At 40.0% G+C, this 13747-nt stretch overlaps 1 protein-coding gene across 1 annotated transcript in view; it reads right to left on the reverse strand.

Annotated features, from left to right (window-relative positions):
• Window positions 1-13747, reverse strand: part of LARGE1 (LARGE xylosyl- and glucuronyltransferase 1) — a 580120-nt gene that overhangs the window by 227840 nt on the left and 338533 nt on the right. The gene's annotated exons all lie outside the window — the stretch shown is intronic.

Raw genomic sequence — 13747 nt, forward strand, 5'->3', positions numbered from 1 at the left:
GAGGTCAAAATGGTAATGAGGTCACTTCAGTTATTCAGAAACATTTAAAACATGAAAAAATGACTCTGGACTTGTGATAAAGTAGAACTCATTTTTATCCTGTCATTCATTTTTATGGTTCTGGCTAAATCCTTGTGGAAGGTGTAAGGAGAATAGCAGCAGCATAGCAAAGGAATAGGAGTCCAAGAATATTTATTTCATCACAAAGTCTAAAACTGACAAACCATCATGTTTTGGGAACTATAAGGATCCTCCTTGATCAAGGACCCTTAATGTTTAATGAGGGGTTAAATCCACAGTGGAATAAATTGTCTTCTTTAATGCTAAAGCATGCTTAATAGCTGAACCCTGTGACTGCTGGCTTCTACGGCCGTCGAGTCTGCAAACATGCAATGTAGAGTGTTCCCCAGTTTTAGCACTCCCCCACCATTCAACTTTGGATGTCTATATCTCTGGATCTACTGTTAATTTTGGCATGAGGTTTTCCTTGATGGTAAACACCACTTGTATATTTCTTCATCATGTACTCAGTTTCAGCTTCTGGTTTTACAACACGTTCATTTCAATCATCATAATAATTATTCAAAATGTGTTCTCACTGAAAACATGCTGCTGCCTCCCTGAAACCGTACAAACATGCTTACATAACCCTCATTTTCCCCGAATTGCTCTTCTGTTGCTGCTCCTTATCTATTGATCAGGAAATGAAAACAGACATTAGTTCCACTACAAAAAGCCGCCATCTCTTGGATAAATAGAAGAGATTTTATTTCCCACCCCCTCCTTTCAGTCTAGTGGATATGTGTCACCCTTGGCATACTCCTGAGAACAAATCCTTTTATTTGATATTCAAATACTATCCATTAAAATCTTATCACCTCTCCTGGGAATTAGCAGAGCAGCCCTGCTCACAAAAGAGCGACCCGCGAGCTGTAAGTTATGGGCGCCGAGAGGATACGTGACATTGTTGCTGTGTGCAGCTATCAGTTTTGTCAAGTTTCTTAATGCAATTATGTACCTAATCAGCTATTTACATAATTGTGTTACAGAAGCTGGGACAGGAGCGGTGATATGTATATTCTGACGGAGAAAGACACACGCTCAGCATCTAATGGGAACATTCAGATGTTGTGTCAAGGCCCAGCGCTAAGTGGATTGGTTGGCTGTTGCAGTGAACAGGTATTAAATATTTAAATATTGCCTTGAACTCCTACACCCTGATGCTCTCAAGTTAGAGCATAATTTGCCATTACTATCTCATCTCTCCTCTTAATAAATTGTGGATCAGGACCTATTTACTATGTGCAGAACATAATATATATATATATATATATATATATATACATCCAGTATATTGCCAAAAGTATTGGGATGCCTGCCTTTACGCGCACATGAACTTTAATAGCATCCTAGTCTTAGTCTGTAGGGTTCAATATTGAGTTGGCCTACTCTTTGCAGCTATAATAGCTTCAATTCTTTTGGCAAGGCTGTCCACAAGGTTTAGGAGTGTGTCTATGGGAATGTTTGACCATTCTTTCAGGAGCACATTTGTGAGGTCAGGCACTGATGTCGGATAAGAAGGCCTGGCTCGCAGTATCCGCTCTAAGTCAAGCCAAAGGTGTTCTGTCTGGTGGAGGTCAGAACTCTGTTCAGGTCAGTCAAGTTCCTCCACCCCAAACTCGCTTATCCATGTCTTTGAGAACCTTGGTTTGTGCACTGGTGCACAGTCATATTGGAATAGGAAGGAGCCATCCCCAAACTGTTCCCACAAAGTTGGGAGCATGAAATTGTCCAAAATGTCTTGGTATGCTGACGCCTTAAGAGTTTCCTTCACTGGAACTAAGGGGCCAAGTCCAACCCCCGAAAAACAACCCCACACCATAATCCCCCCTCCACCAAACTTTACCCTTGACACAATGCAGTCAGGCAAGTCAAGTGGCGGCGTACTCAACACCACTGCATGCAAAGTTTTGCATTGCACTTGGTGATGTAAGGATTGAATGTAGCTGCTCAGCCATGGAAACCCATTCCATGAAGCTCTCTGCGCACTGTTGTTGTGCTAATCTGAAGGCTACACAGAGTTTGGAGGTCTTTAGCTATTGACTCTACAGACAGTTGGCAACTTCTGCACACTGTGTGCTTCAGCATGCGCTGACCCCGCTCTTTCATTTTCACGTGGCCTACCACTGAACTGAGTTTCTGTTGTTCCCAGTTTCTTCCACTTTGTTATATTACCAGTAGAGATGAGCGAATCGAACCAGGCAAAGTGGAATTCGTTTCGAATATCGGGAAAAATTCGATTCGCATTGAATCCGAATTTTAGCCAACTTCGGGTGCACGAATCGAATTTTTCCCGATCAGCCGGCAAAAGTGTCACTGCAGAGAGCTCCGCTATTTCTGACAGTTCTGACAGTTCATTTACAGCGGTTGAAACATTGTATCTATTTGTTTCCATTTAGGATACAGATGTTTTTATTCGGAAATAAATAGATACAATGTTTCAACCGCTGTAAATGTGAAGGAACTGTCAGAGAACTGTCAGAAATAGCGGAGCTCTCTGCAGATACACTTTTTGCTGTACTGGAATACTTCTTCTTTTCATTCTTCTTCTTCTTTTCATTCTTCTTCTTCTTCTTCTTCTTCTTTTCATTCTTCTTTTCATTCTTCTTTTCATTCTTTTTCTTCTTCTTTTCATTCTTCTTCTTCTTCTTTTCATTCTTCTTCTTCTTCTTTTCATTCTTCGTCTTCTTCTTTTCATTCTTCTTCTTCTTCTTTTCATTCTTCTTTTCATTCTTCTTCTTCTTCTTTTCATTCTTCTTCTTCTTCTTTTCATTCTTCTTCTTCTTCTTTTCATTCTTCTTTTCATTCTTCTTCTTTTCATTCTTCTTCTTTTCATTCTTCTTCTTCTTCTTTTCATTCTTCTTTTCATTCTTCTTCTTCTTCTTCTTTTCATTCTTCTTTTCATTCTTCTTCTTCTTTTCATTCTTCTTCTTCTTTTCATTCTTCTTTTCATTCTTCTTCTTCTTTTCATTCTTCTTTTCATTCTTCTTCTTCTTCTTTTCATTCTTCTTCTTCTTCTTTTCATTCTTCTTCTTCTTTTCATTCTTCTTTTCATTCTTCTTCTTCTTCTTCTTCTTTTCATTCTTCTTCTTCTTCTTTTCATTCTTCTTTTCATTCTTCTTCTTCTTCTTTTCATTCTTCTTCTTCTTCTTTTCATTCTTCTTTTCATCCTTCTTCTTCTTTTCATTCTTCTTCTTCTTCTTTTCATTCTTCTTCTTCTTCTTTTCATTCTTCTTTTCATTCTTCTTCTTCTTTTCATTCTTCTTCTTTTCATTCTTCTTCTTCTTCTTTTCATTCTTCTTCTTCTTCTTTTCATTCTTCTTCTTCTTCTTTTCATTCTTCTTCTTCTTTTCATTCTTCTTCTTCTTTTCATTCTTCTTCTTCTTCTTTTCCTTCTTCTTTTCATTCTTCTCATTCTTCTTTTCATTCTTCTTCTTCTTTTCATTCTTCTTCTTCTTCTTTTCATTCTTCTTTTCATTCTTCTTCTTCTTCTTTTCATTCTTCTTCTTCTTCTTTTCATTCTTCTTTTCATTCTTCTTCTTCTTTTCATTCTTCTTCTTCTTCTTTTCATTCTTCTTTTCATTCTTCTTCTTCTTCTTCTTCTTCTTCTTCTTCGTCGTGCCCCGTGACTGCCCAAATGAGTGAAGTGTGCGGTGATTCTAAGATCGACGGCACTCATCTGCATGTCATACTGACTGACAGTATTATTTCTCTTCCCCAGCAGACTCCAAGGGCATTTAAATTAAAGGTACAGTGTTCTGCACTAATATAAAGGCTCTCTGAAGCCTAGAAACCCTTTAAATAAGTTAAATTCGCGGAATTCATCGAATCGAATTTCTCCCGCAAATTCGGCGAATGAGCCGAATCGAATTTTTGAATAATTCGCTCATCTCTAATTACCAGATATAATCATACAGGATTATACAAAAAAATAAATAAATAAATAAAAGGTTTAACAGCAATTACCAGTTGATGATACCAGCACATTCCCAGATGGTTCATGCAAAGTATAGAACCTGTCAATCATATCTGGATGGAACGAGGGGGGCCTCCAGCAACTACAAAGGATGATCATCGATCAACAAAGAATCTATGTCCACTTGTAGACTTGTAAAACAGCAGAATCGTCATTCTAGGGATTCACAAAATACTATAATTCTGTATGATTATATATTGATTATATGTCTTTGGTTCTGTTTTTGCTTGCTGTATGAATTTGTGTTTTGTGTTCCCTGAAGAAGCGGGTCTTGTCCCGTGAAACGCATTGGAATTTTGAAACAAAGTGCCTATTCATGGTCCTAAGTGAAAACTATATGTTTATATGTTCATTAACACCTATGATACTATCTGTTTAGGTGTTCTATACCAACCAATTCACTACGTTTCCATTGTTAGCAATGTACCATTATGTCTATCTTTTTCCACAGCCTAGCCTTCATGTCTTGAGGCTATAGCTGTTGGTTATATGTAGCTGATGCCTGTAACGCCCTATTGCTTCTAAGACATCAGTAACATTTTCTGTGGCCAGGTCTCATCAATTGTATTTTATGATTTTCCATGTATATGTTTGATGATCATGCTCCACCTATTGGTGGTTCTTTTTAACCTATTAAAGGTGTTCAATTTTACAAACTGTCATTACATTTTTGCATAATTTATGCTTATTGATATGGTTTGGTACCTCTAAAGCCCTACTAGTTTTTCTTGGTTAGGGTCCTATTCAATATAAAGCTTGATTTTATACACCAGTGGCCATGGAGATGATTGGAATACCTGAATCCAATGATTTGGAGAGGTGTCTCAATATTTTTGGCAATGCAGTGGCAATATAGTGTGTGTGTGTATATATATATATATATATATATATATATATATATATACACATCAATATAGAGTGCCCCCCTTTCCCTCCAGGTAAAACAGCCTCCACTCTTTATTTCCAAAGTTCGGGGACAGTACTTTCCTGTTCATGACTGTGCCCTTGTGTCCAAAGCGAGCCCCATAGAGTTGTGGTAGAACTAATTTGGCCAGCAAAAAGCCCTGAGTGCGCCCCTGCTGAATGCCTTTGGGGATGAATTGGTGCTCCAATGGCAAGCCTTATCCTCCTCATCCAACATCAGTGCCTGACCACACAGATGGGCACAAGTTCCCAAAGACATGCTCCAAAATCTTGTGGAAAGGCTTCCCCAAAGAGTGGAGGCTGTTACGTGGTGAGGGACTTATGGTTTTGGAATGGGATGTTCAAGAAGCTCATGATGATGGTCAGGTGTGCACAAGTTTTGGCTATTTTTGGCAAAACACTTTGGATTACTTGAGATTACTACACAAAGGTAAATTTTAGTAAGCTCAGGTTACAAAATTGCTTGCACTGATACATTATATCTACTTTTTTTCTGAAAGTGGAGTTTTCCTTTAATTAACAGGGTATGTATAAACTTTTCTCATGTGCCTGGAAATAAAAGTGACCAGTCTTTCCTTCCATTCTGGAGCAGCAGGTCCTTTAAATTTGAGAAAGCCTTTTGCTAATCCACGGAAATCTGTCTGGAAGAGCTCTGGGGTCTGCCTGAAATTCTTCCTTGGTTCCTCTGCGGCGAACCTGCAGCCCCTATTGAAGTGTCAGCAGCGTTTTCATCTTAAGAAAGCCTTTGCTTTGTATTCTGCACAATTCTCTTCGGCAGCTTTTAGACAAAGCTGTTGCCTCAGCAGTGTCATGATTATGTCTTCTGAGCTTTAACATATTTATTACAGATCTGTGTTAAAGAACCCTTTACGCCAGCAGGAAAAACAAAATTGCCAAAGACGAATTCCAAGGTCTCGAGAAGGCGGCTGTGTGATAGCTCCACTGCTGGCGTCAGGTGAAAGAGTTTACAATGCTGCCCCAGAGACCAATCAGGGGGCAAATCACTGCTCATTAACATCAACAGTAAGTCTGCAAACCCTTGGGGTAAGTCGATGGACGCAGCATGCAAACAGATCGTGTAGTGACAGAGACAGCCTTGTTATGGAAATGTGACAAAGTAGTACGCTGTGCAATCAATTTATAACGAGTAATAGGGAAAAAAAATACAACAGCATTTTTTACAAAAGAAAAAAACTGATTTTACCATGCTCAATTTCGCAGGTTAGTCACAACACAAGCTAAACTTATTTGAAGGACAAATCTAACAAAACAGCTATAAACACACTTCAAACACAATTAAAAGAAATGTTTTACCTGTCAAGTGAATTGTACAATAATGCACTTTCCCTGGTGATCTCAGGGTGACAACACTTGACAGCCTGTGGTTCTAAATACTTTGTGACACTACCTCGCCTTCTGCCTGCTTACCCACACCACACCTCTCTTCTTACCATGTAAGCAGTTCTAGGCAGACTTGTTACTGGCTTTAAGCTGGTGTCACAACATCCTCTCATTCAGAGAAAGCAGGATTTGGTCTGGCCTCCTGACCAGTGGAAGAGTATCGTGCAGACATTGGTGAATGCAGGAGGAGAGTGGAAGAGCCGTGAATAATGCAGGGGGTGGAAACAGTAATAGGAATGGGAACACTAGGAAGAGAAGACGGGAAGAGAGTGGCAGATGGCAAGGGTAATTGTCATCAGAGTAATGGCTTAGCCTTTGGTCCTCCATGAAGATTAGGGCTTCATTCACATTAGTGTGTTGTGGAAATGGGCGCAAAATGGAGTGCTTTTCCACAACGCACAAAAACACGCAGGCAGTGCCATTAATTCCACACATCCACATTCCACACATCATACGCTTGTGCGCACCAAAACACACGGTGCCACAGAGCCATATGGTTTGGTGAACCGTGATGTGTAAAATTGTGCATGGACCTGTGCATAGGGAAGCCCACTGAAATGAATGGGCTGCCCTAAACGCAACGCACAGGTACATGCACAAAAGTGCACAGGCTTGGTCACACCTCCTGGTGTGAACAGAGTCTAAACACTGGAAGTGGGAGTCAAGAATACACCACCCACCACACTTGCTGACAAGTTGGTGTTTCCACAACATCAAGTTAATGGAATTAAATAAATGTATGCCAGTGGGTTTGCTTAGTGCATGACAAAATCACCTAGATAGAATGGTATGTATTATCTCTTATACAGATCACAATACAGGTGTACCTCGGTTTATGAACGCCTCGGTTTATGTAATTTTCGGTTTACAAATGAAAATCCATTCAAAATAATGCCTCGGTTTACAAATTTTTTTTGCAATACGAAGTAAGTTTTCCCAGGATGCACTGCACCTGGGAGGTTTATAGCGCCGTCCCCGTGCCTTTAAAGTGCACATTATAAAGAGTTTTGAGCAGATAAAACTTTTTTTTACTTTTTTTTCTACCTCCGGAACAGATTAATTGGTTTTCAATGAATTTCAAAAATGTTTTTTAATCATGTCCCTGTACAGTATTTATGCCTTTAAAGGGCACTTTATAAACACTTTGGAACAGATAAAACTTTTGACTTTTTTCTGACCTTGATTCTTTTTCAATGCATTTACAAATTAATTTTTAATCATGTCTCTGTACAGTATTCATGCCTTTAAAGTGCACTTTATAAAGACTTTTGAACAGATAAAACTTTTTTTGACTTTTTTTATTTTACCTCCGGAATGGATTAATTGGTTTTCAATGCATTTACGAATTATATTTTAATCGTGTCCCTGTACAGTATTTATGCCTTTAAAGTGCACTTTATAAAGAGTTTTGAACTTTTTTTTACTTTTTTCTGACCTCCGGAACAGATTAATTGGTTTTCAGTGCATTCCTATGGGAAACCGTTTTTCGGTTTACGAATTTTTCACAATACGAAACGTCCCAGAGAATGCATTAAATTTGTAAACCGAGGTACTTCAATGGACAATGTCTGCTTTTCTCTTCAGAAGGATTGAGGAATCTTTGTTCATTTCTTATCACAATCTACTTCATGGGCAAAGATGTTGTCCCAGAGAAGACAAAGTCATGTAAATCCTGGTGTCTGTGCAGTTCTTGGCTGTTTTCATAAATGTCTGATGCAGATCAGCCCCTGCTGCAGCCTCTCAACTCCCACAAAGTTACAGTGTTGTATTCTGGTCACTGGGGGGAAGGAGACTGAGGAAATGCTCCCTCCTGCCTGTAGCAGACTGATGACATCATCTCAGCCTAGGCAAAGTCAAGGAGAACTTTTTAATAATGAAAGGTAGAGCTTTTTGGAAACATGATACGACTGCTGTATATTGTGACATACTAGGAAATAATGAATGCAAAATAGTTAAGTTAATGAAAGGTCTGGTTTTAGTAAGCATTTTAAAGCTCAAAGGGGAACTCAAAAGATAAATATGAATCCACTGTTTGGCATTTTTATATATTAGGATATCCCCACAAAACCCAAGGAAATAAGGCAAGAGAGAGATTGTGTATTATGAGTCAATCAAACTGCACTCTACAGTATGCTGCCAATCCAACATGATTCAATCATCGGTAGCTGGAAGGAGGAGGAGTAAAATACTGGAAGGACTCCAGCAGTGTGATGTTGTTCCCTCATAGTCCATTGAGAGGGCATGTGGCTTAAGAAATTGTACATCCATAATATTGTAATTTAGTGTCATCCTTTCTTACTACAGAATTGCCAATAGTTTACTATTTGAGTTTCAAATGTGTATTAAGCTGGTTTATTTGTACTTTTAGAGGAAGTGTTCCTTTGAATTAAAAGTAAAACTTTGACTTATCTATCTATTGTAGGGTAGGCAACCTTTGAGAGGTGGAGATCTAGCTGAACAATATGAAAGAGAATAAAGGTCACTAGGGTTGGTGCCCTTTTTTTAAAATGGAATTAACTAGCGAAGCCTAACTAAATAGTAAGGAAAATTATAATAAAACAGAAATATGCTCATATTAACATAAAATGACATTATAATTATATTAAAATTAAAATAAAGATGAAGACACAGTTAAGCCAAACCCCCTCTTCTCCCCCCCCCCCCCCCGCAAAAAAAGAGGCCGTCTCATTTACAAGGGTATCTCCCTGTGTTGGTTATGGATGTTGTATGCCTTTTTTACTGCTACTCTTGTGAGTTTAATTTATCAATAAATTCATGAACTGTTTACTGAGGTAATGTGCAAGGTTGGTGCGCTCTTTTCTTTTGTTCTCTACTACAGTCTATATCAAGCTTCCCCAGCTTCGTGTTAGAGCAGCACAACCTTTGATCAGTATTGAATGAACATTACCATTTTATTGGACTAACCTTCCTCTGATCTGAGCTCGTGAGCGCAGGAGGTTGTGGATGTGTGTCAGAAGCAGTGGACAATGTCAGTAGGTCAGTGGACAGTGTGTGGACAGTGTCAGTAGGATAGTGTCAACAGAGCAGTGAATAGTGTCAGAAGATCAGTAGACAGTGTCAGTAAAGCAGTAGATGATAACAGTAGGGCAGAGGTTGGTCTCAGCAAGGCAGTAGACGGTGTCAGCCAGTAGAACAGTGTCAGCCAGCAGGACAGAGGACAATGTCAGCAGAGCAGTGGATGGTGTCAATAGTTTTTTATTTTTAGTTAATTTTCTTGTTATTCTTTACAATTTTGTTTTTATTCTTTTTTTTACAATTTTTCAGCAGCTCTGTTGGAGGGCTTTGGTGAAATATCAGGGGTCTAATCGGTACCAATCACTCAACGTGTCGATTCAGAAAAGGATGGGGCCAGTAAATGTCAGGTTTCCATCCCGAAACATCCCTGCAGCATGTCAGGAGAAGAGAGGAGAGGAAGGAAAGCCAGAAGTGTTGCAAGGAGGAAGGCACAAGGGGCCCAGGCAACAGAAGGAAGTGGAACCTGGAGAGGAGGGGCAGCATTTGCTGGTACCAATCCCGTGCATTTTCTTCTTGCAGTCGCTGAATGCTGGTGAGAGGGAGAGGAGGAGAAGCTGGCTTTCAGCTGCTGCAGGAGGAAAATACAGGGATCTGTTTCGGTAAATGCTGCCGCTCCTGTGCAGGTTCCTTGGGTCCGCAAGGAAGGGATGCAATCTACCCATCACCTCCCAGAATTCGACGGGTTGCCAACTCCTGCTCTATTCTATTGGTTTAAAGTAAATCTATGGTTGCAGCATACATTTTCATTTTATAACATCAGCATCAAATGCAATACAAACAATAGTTATTTTAGGCCTGGTTCACACCAATGCAGTTTGCGTTTTGTCCATTTTGCAGTGCATTTTTCGGTGCGCTTTGCGGTTTTTTACGTGCAATTTTTTATGCATTTTGATCTTTTTGGGCCAACTTGTTGCTGGGCAGATTAAAAACACAAAACATGTCAAAAAAGCATCAAAAATGTGTAAAAAACGCACTACATGTGTTTTCTGCTCTGTCTCCGTTGAAGTCTATTGAACTTAAAACATAATGTTTTATATTTAAAAAAGTCCCTGGCCACAGCTTAGACAATCTAATATAAGCTTACTTGAAAAATCTCTTTTCATGTTGTGAATGCTGTCTGTCTGCTGGTCATCTCTTTCCACAACTTCCTGGATTCCCTGAATGCTTTGCAGCTTTTCCTCTGCTATTTACTTTCAATTTCTAGGGACTACATATCCCATGGTACCTTGCTGCCTGCAAGCAGTGATTCCTGTACTGACTCCTGAAACTCCTCCACTCAGCACCTCTGTAGTTCAGAAGGCAGGCTGTGTGCAATGTGTGACACAGCAGTGCCTACTCCAGGGGTGTCAAACTGGCGGCCCTACAGCTGTTGCGAAACTACAATTCCCATCATGTGTCTGCCTTTTAGAGCCATGCTTATAACTGTCAATCTTGCAATGCCTCACGGGACTTGTAGTTTGGCAACAGCTGGAGGGCTGCCAGTTTGACACCTGTGGCCTATTCACAGGACATAATGAATAGGTGTCACAGAATTCAAGAAAATAAATGTGTGGGGATCTTCACAAAGTTTACAAACTTCAAGACCATTTAGATTAACAGGAGTAGGCTAGAAATAAATGAAATATGTGGAAATTAATATTTTTTTCACATTTTGGCCATAGATACATTTTAAAGGATAAGTTCACCTTTCATAGAATCTTACATGCTACACCCATATTCAGGGTGTAACATGTAACATGTTATGAATAGCCTGGCATCCACGCCTCCCTGCTCCCCCACTTTGACAGCTAGTGGGAGATCTTCTCTACCGGCTGTCACAATTTTTTTAAAAAAGTTTAAAAGCTTTAGTTACTGTCGGCTTGTAGTTTTCAACGAACTACGCTGTGGGGCGCCGTGGTAGTTCATTGAATCTTCCGTTCAGTATATAGTATCTGCTTGCCCGTACATCCCATACGGACAAGCAGATATACTGACAGGTCTGCAGGAGACCTGCAAGGCACCAGTGATCTGCTGATCGCTGGTGCAATGCTTTACAGGCTCCTGCAACAAAATTTATTAAACGCACGTTTTTTACCTGAAAAAATATGTGCATTTATAATTTTTTAGCAAAAGATGAATTTATCCTTTAAAGAAGATCTTGAGGAAAATAATAGAACACTACAATTATTGCAACTCTGTAATCATTTATACGTCATTAAATTTATTTTTAAAATGCAAGCTGTGTAAGTACCTGAATTTGACCTGGTATCAGCCTCTTGTAGTCCCTGTACAGCTGAACTCTGACTAGGGGAAGGAGAAGCAGCACAAGAAACCAATCAGTTCTACTGAAATGTTTATGTGCTAAAAAGGAATGTGCTGATAGGAGGAGAAAGCAGAGCGACAGAAAGATGAGCTCAGATGATCAGTCACCTGCTTCTCCTTTTACTGTTCAGTCACAGGGTTGAGGATGGACAAGACCTTTAAGTGTTAGTTAAAGTTGACTTTCAACTCTCCCCCTCATCTGGCGCTGACATGACTTCTTTCATAGCTGCTGCAAAATAAACATATTTATTCAGTTATTCTTAATTGCTAACATCATTAAAGCAAAAGGTCCATTTCAACTGCAGCACAGAAAAAAATAAGGTCTCCTGCTCTGCTAGACAAAGCTGTGCTGTGTGGCAGAGCTGTGTATATCTCAGGACTGGATGGCCTGAAACACATGTATTTCTTTGCAGGTAAAATAGCTCCCTTATATGTATTTTATGTGTGTAAAAAGCTACAGTTGTGGCCAAAATTATTCAACCCCCAATGCTGTAAAGGGGTTTAGGGACTATAGTGTACATTTGGAATTGTATTCAGAATCAAATCCTACAAGGACGTTGTAACTACCCAAATGCAACTAAAATGACATCAATTGTTTATGTAATACAGTAGTAAATGGTTCTTATGTGGTTTCTTCATTGCCACAATTATTCAACCCCTTAAAGACTACCACTCTGAAGAACAGAGGTTCATACAGGTGCTTTCCATCAGGTATTGAAAACACCTGTGGATGTCACCGAGCAGCAATCAAGCATAATAAGCACCAATTAGGCAGCTTTAAAATGACTGTGATACTCAGCTCCTTCTAGACATTTACTGGTGTGGTTACAAACATGGTGAAGGCAAGAGAATGGTCCAGGAAGACAAGAGAAGAGGTGATTTCTCTTCACAGGAAGGGCAATGGCTATAAGAAGATTGCAAAGATGTTAAACATACCAAGAGACACCTTAGGAAGCATCATTCGCAAATTCAAGGCAAAGGGCACTGTTGAAACGCTACCTGGTCGTGGCAGAAAGAAGATGCTGACTTCGACTGCTGTGCGCTACCTGAAGCGTAGAGTGGAGAGAAGTCCCCGTGTGACTGCTGAGGAACTGAGAAAAGATTTGTCAGATGTGGGTACAGAAGTTTCAGCCCAGACAATAAGACGCACACTGCGTAATGAAGGCCTCCGTGCCAGAACTCCCAGGCGTACCCCCTTGCTGTCTCCAAAGAATAAGAAGAGTCGACTGCAGTATGCCAAAAGCCATGTGGACAAACCACAAAAGTTGTGGGATAGTGTTCTGTGGACTGATGAAACAAAATTAGAACTGTTTGGGCCCATGGATCAACGCTATGTTTGGAGGAGGAAGAACAAGGCCTATGATGAAAAGAACACCTTGCCTACTGTGAAGCATGGTGGAGGGTCAATCATGCTTTGGGGCTGTTTTGCTTCTGCAGGTACAGGGAAGCTTCAGCGTGTGCAAGGTACCATGAATTCTCTTCAGTACCAGGAGATATTGGATGGAAACGTGATGCAGTCCGTCACACACCTGAGGCTTGGGAGACGTTGGACCTTTCAACAGGACAATGATCCCAAGCATACCTCCAAGTCCACTAGAGCATGGTTGCAGAGGAAAGGCTGGAACATTTTGGAGTGGCCATCGCAGTCACCAGACTTAAATCCGATTGAGAACCTCTGGTGGGACTTAAAGAAAGCAGTTGCAGTGCGCAAGCCTAAGAATGTGACTGAACTGGAGGCCTTTGCCCATGAAGAATGGGCGAAGATACCCGTAGATCGCTGCAAGACACTTGTGTCAAGCTATGCTTCACGTTTAAAAGCTGTTATAACTGTAAAAGGATGCTGTACTAAGTACTAAGATTGAATGTCACTTGGGGGTTGAATAAAACTGATAATGCTGTGAGCACAGAAAAGACATTTGTGGTTATTTCATTATAACTGTTATGTTATATTTGTCTGACCTACAAGTGCCTCTTTAATGTAAATGTAAGCAAGATGACTGAATGATCAAAAGCAATGTCAAACTGGCCAAAACACTCAATTTCAGTGGG

The sequence above is a fragment of the Staurois parvus genome, unplaced genomic scaffold, assembly GCF_062004578.1.
Source record: "Staurois parvus isolate SC_StPar_1 unplaced genomic scaffold, SC_StPar_1.0 ptg000249l, whole genome shotgun sequence".
In the NCBI taxonomy this organism is placed as follows: domain Eukaryota; kingdom Metazoa; phylum Chordata; class Amphibia; order Anura; family Ranidae; genus Staurois; species Staurois parvus.